Below are 5,004 nucleotides of genomic sequence, written 5' to 3' on the forward strand. Positions count from 1 at the left end.
TGGACCCAAGGCTTTGCAAGAGGCTTTCTCCCAGCTTGGCAAAACCTCGGCCAAGTGTCCCTGTGCTGTGCTGAGAAGAGTAAAAAACCCCCTCAAATTTAACCCTGCTGCCCACTGCATGAGGGATCCCTGCACACCTTAGGAGAGGCCATCAATACTCCTTTGTGCCTCATGAGGGATCCCTGCACTCCTCAGCAGGGAACCCAAAATATCCCAGTGAACCTCATGAGGTCCAGGCCCAGCTGATCACCCAGAAGGAAATGTGCCCTCAGCCCAGGGACGCTCAGCATAGGCTCCCCCATCCCCTCGGGGCCCCGCCGCTGGGCACAGCAGCCCCTGCTCCTGGGCATGGAGCTCAGCCAGTGCTGCTGCCGGGTGGACTTTGCTGCTGCTACCACTTGGACATAGTTGTGAAAACTCCAACTCTTTATTTGAACATAAAATATGGGCCAAGACCTGCCCTGCCAGACAAGGGCTGCCCACCTTCAGTCCTGGCCGGGGAACAGGACCAGGGGGCTCAGGAGCAGAGGGACACATTGTGGAGGGGTGGGTTATGGAATGGACTCATGGATGGTGATGCAGACACGGCAGGGCAAATAGGGGCGGAAGTGAAGACCTGGGATAAATGATCAGGTTTTCATTGCCTCTGTTTTTCGGCTCGTCTTCTGCAGATGCACAGGAGCACCTGTGAAGAGAGGAAGTGGCTGAGGCCCCAGCTGCCAGGGGCACACAGGGACCCTCCTGCACAGCAGGTCCCAGAGCTGGCAAGGCTCCCCAGCACGGCTGGAGCTGCTGGCACAGGCCTACAGGGACGGCTCTGGGCAGGGTCCCTGGACAGGAGCAGGCCCCAGAGCACCTCTGCCTCTCAAGGGCAATCTCAGCCCTGCTCTTTCTCCTCCCCACCTCCCTCTGCCTCTGCCCCGTGCCCCTGGGGCTGCTCTTGGCCAGGCAGCCTCAGTGGGAGCCAGCACTGGCTGCAGCCCCAGCAGGCCCCCCAGGACAAGGCCCAGCAATTAAGAGGCCAATGGAAGCACTGGGCAGCAGCAGAACCCTCAGCAGAGTTATTTGGAGAATCATGGACTGGCCACAACTCCATGGCGGCCTCCCTGCGAATGTTTCCTGTCTGCATTAGATTTTCATAAGCAGCTGTTTCACGGAAAGATGAAGAAAACACTCACCATTTTCTCTTGCAGTAAAAATTAATTTGGACCCAGCATAAGATGAAGATAAACTCCAAAAAAAGCAGGCCTGTCAGTAACCCTGCCCAGCAGCCTGCTCCCTTACAGAAGCCCCTTCCGAGGCCCTTCTGGGCATTGGGAAGACGTGTTGTGGTGCCGGCTGCATCTGTGGGAGCAATGGGGAGCGTGAGCCCGTGCTGTGCTGCACTGCTGAGCTGGCAGCACGGTGGATACGGGCAGGACGTTCTCTGTTTCCCCCAGAGCTGGGGCCTGCAGGCACCTTGCCGCCCCTGGGCACAGGCTGTGCCACCCAACAAAGCCCAGCAGGCCGGGAGGAGAGCCCAGGGGCAGCGCAGCTGCTTGGGCACTGGCTGCTGCCAGGGACACGGGCCAAAGCCATCCCTGAGCAGCCACTGCCACCCCTGGCCCTCCCTGCCCCGTGACAGCTCCCCCAGCCCCAGGGGACAGGCTCAGGCCCTGTCAGGAACCAGCGCAGCCCCTCTTCAGTCGGGAGCCAGGGCTGCCTCTGGCCCTGGGCTGGCGGCAGGGCTCCCGCTCGGGGCTGCTCCTGTGCCTTGGGCCTCTGGGCACTCAGGGCCAGCTCTGCAGCAGCTGCAGCGGGAGGGACGTTGCTGCACCAGTCCCGTTTCCCCGGGGCTCTGAACGAGCTCCAGAGGCCTGGAAGCCGAGGCGCCTCCAGCTTTGGCTGCTGCCGGGCTGGGCAAGGGCAGGCCCTGGGGGAAGAGCCGCTGCCACACAGCCCCACCCAGGGCTGAGCCCGGCACAGCAATTACCTGCTGTGCCTGTGCCCGTGGCTGCCATCGCCTTCCTTCCTGCAGCTGGGGCTGCCAATGAGCCACTGCTTCCTTGGGGAAACACCTCCTTCAGCCCTGCCTTTTGGTCCATCACTTGAGAAACAAAAAAGGACAGTTGGGTCAGATGGAACAATTCCCCATTTCTTTGCTGGCATCTTCAGGGCAGCATGCTTATCAAAAATGGGGAAAGGATTTACAAAGTATCTGGGCTTTTGTGGCTGGGCCAGGGCTCTCCCTTCCCCAGACAGCTGCCAGCGCTGAGCAGAAATCATGAGGGGATTGTGCAGGGCATGGGCACACACGTGCATGGTTCTGTGCTGGCACCTGCAGCGCTGCCTCCTTGGCCAAGCTTTGGGCCCTTGAGCCGGCAGCTCTCCCAGGGGAAAGGCCTTGACCTACCCTCAGCATCTCCCAGAGACTCAATCCTGAACGTGGGTTGGGAAGCCAGATCACTTTCACCAACTGGGTTAGCTGCAAAGAAAGGCAGGACAGAAGAGCTGCTGTGGCACTGTTGAAGATTCTCCTTCAGGCCTGAGTGGCAGTGAGGGCACTTGGGTGATTGGTGCCCTCCAAGGCACTCCCTCAGCTCTGCCTTCCACTCAGGAGCAGGGGGACCTCGTGCCTGCAGTGGCCCCACACTGGAATGGAAGGAGCCCCTTGCGGGGCAGTCGGGGCAGAAAGGACTCCCTGGAGCTGCCAGCCGCTCTAAAGCCAGCCCCAGGCAGGGCCAGGGCTTGGCAGTGGCAGCAGGAGCAGCTCAGGCTCCCTGGGGCTGGCAACGGAGCTGCCACAAGCACAGCCCCGGGGCACAGCCCTGGGCCCAGCCCCTTCCCTCTCTGCCCTTCTCCCTGGCTGCACAGAGCACATGGAAGGACACACTGGCATTGCACACGGGAGGAAGATGGACAGCTAAATGCTTCCACTGACAGCAATCCTGTGGGATCCTTCCAAGCTCCAGAATGGAGCAGGGCAAGATTTCCTGAACTGATCAACCTTCAGAGGAACTTAAGGGAAATGCCACTTGACTGAGCTCTTGCCACATGGACACTGATTATTCTGTCAGGAAATGTACATTGAGAACTTGCCTCCAACATCTGGCAAGGTCTTCAAACCACCATTTACTAGTGTTTCCAAGTGATCTAAGTCGTGATCCCAATCTAAAAGGGAGCAGAGATCAGAACCATTTCCATGGTGTGCTGGGATACCTTTCTGCCTTAAGGAACTGGGCACTGCAAGGGGGTTGGGTAAGGCTGTGGGAGCCTGTGTCTCCTGGTCACTCTCCACACACTTCCCATGCCTTTTGCAACATCCCTGGAGGGGCTGCTGGAGGAGCCCAGGGCCCTGGGCCTCCCTCATTCCCACACAGGAACCCCTCACTAAATGCTTGGGGAAAACTGCAGCAGGTAGTGCCACAACTATCCCTCCCAACCTCTGACCCTCCCTCCTGCTTGCCCACCTGCCCATGGAACAGCTCCCACAGCCCAAGGGCACATATCCAGGCTCTCTCAGGACACACTGGAGACTTGCTCCCCTCCTCTGCCCTTTCCTCACCATGGGCACCCCATGCACTCGCTTCCAGGTTTCAGGAAGTGTCTCCCACAGAGGGACCCCAGCAGGACTGCTCAGTACCCGAGTGCCCCGAGCCTGCTCGGGATAATTCCCCTGGGCTGTGCCAGTCTTGTCCGGGCTGTGCCCACACTGCCAGGCAGCACAGATGGCAGGCAGCTCAAGCCTCATCAGGGCTCAGGCCCAGAGGCACAGCAATTACCTTCTGGGACTGTGCCTGGCATCTCTTCCCTTCCTTCAGGAAATGCCACCTTCCACAGAGCCTCTCTGTCCATCCCTTGAGAAAGGAAGAGGCACAGCTAGATCAGATGGAATCATTATGCACTGGGGAGGTGGCCTCTTCAGGAGGCAACACATGTCCCAGTCATGCATAAGGATCAGGAAAATCCTGATCCCTCCAGTGCCTTGGGGCTGGCTATGGCCCTCCCTCCTCCAAAGAGCCACCACTCCGGATGGGCCTGGGGATTGGGAAATTGCAGAGGATTTCAGGCCAGTGGTGCAGTTTGGGCAGCCTGTCAGCTGATGCCAAATGCCTTTCTGCAGAGGCTGGGCAGAAGCTGCAGCCAGGCCAGGCTGAGAAAGCAGCAGCGGGGCAGCGAGGCTGCCATGGATCCCTTCCTGCTGTGCCAGGCACGGCGTGTCCAGATGTGCAGCCAAAGTCCCCGGCTGCTGAGACCCAGGGGAAACATGAGCGAAATGGAAATGCTCTCACCATGGCCTTTGTGCAGTTCTGTCACTATGTGTTTCAGGATGTTGTTTGGCTCGTGGGGTTTCTTCTGTTTTTTGCCTTTGCTCTTCCCCCTGAGAGGACCTTAAGAGAAAGTAGTTCCGTTTCCCAGGAATGGATCCCACAAAAGCAGGGCTCAGCCTGTGGGGTCAGCAGGAGCACACTACTCACCCCTGCCATGGGAGACAGGCTTCTGTGTACGAATCAGCAAAGGAACAGGAAAAGTCCTCCCTGCAGACACATCTGTAACACAAGAGCCACAGAAGCTTCTGTCACCTGGTTCCTTCCAGGTTGTCAACAATTATTCCTTGGTGGCACACTGAGAACATACCTGCAGGAGACTCCAAGGGCTTCAAAACTTTATGCAGCCAAGCTAATGGAGAAGCCTTCTGAGCAATCTCAGCTAGATCAGAGCACAGATGAGAACATTTTTCAGGGTGTGCTGGGATCCCCTTCTGCCTCAGGGAACTGGGCACTGCAAGGGGGTCGGGTAAGGCCGTGCGAGCCCGATGTCAATGGACATGGCCAAAGCTGCACAGGGGCCTTAGGAACTCTGGGCTGGCTCCTGCTCCTTCTTTCCCTGCCCTTTGCAACATCCCTGGAGGGGCTGCTGGAGCAGCCTAGGACCCTGGGGCTCTCTCTCACTCCCACACCTGAAACTCTTGCTAAAGCACTGGGGAAAACTGTGGCAGGAGTGCCACAACTAACCCTCTATCCC

General features: G+C 58.6%; 1 long non-coding RNA gene across 1 annotated transcript; it reads right to left on the minus strand.

Annotated features, from left to right (window-relative positions):
• Positions 1 to 2,347: 2,347 nt before the first annotated feature.
• On the minus strand, positions 2,348 to 4,705 carry LOC135287464 (uncharacterized). Its single transcript, XR_010351147.1, has 4 exons — positions 4,618 to 4,705; positions 4,272 to 4,529; positions 3,762 to 3,836; positions 2,348 to 2,464 (listed from the first exon to the last, which is right to left on the minus strand). It is a non-coding gene; the product is annotated as an uncharacterized LOC135287464 (long non-coding RNA).
• Between the last annotated feature and the right edge of the window lie 299 nt (positions 4,706 to 5,004).

Source organism: Passer domesticus, chromosome 29 (assembly GCF_036417665.1).
Source record: "Passer domesticus isolate bPasDom1 chromosome 29, bPasDom1.hap1, whole genome shotgun sequence".
In the NCBI taxonomy this organism is placed as follows: Eukaryota; Metazoa; Chordata; class Aves; order Passeriformes; family Passeridae; genus Passer; species Passer domesticus.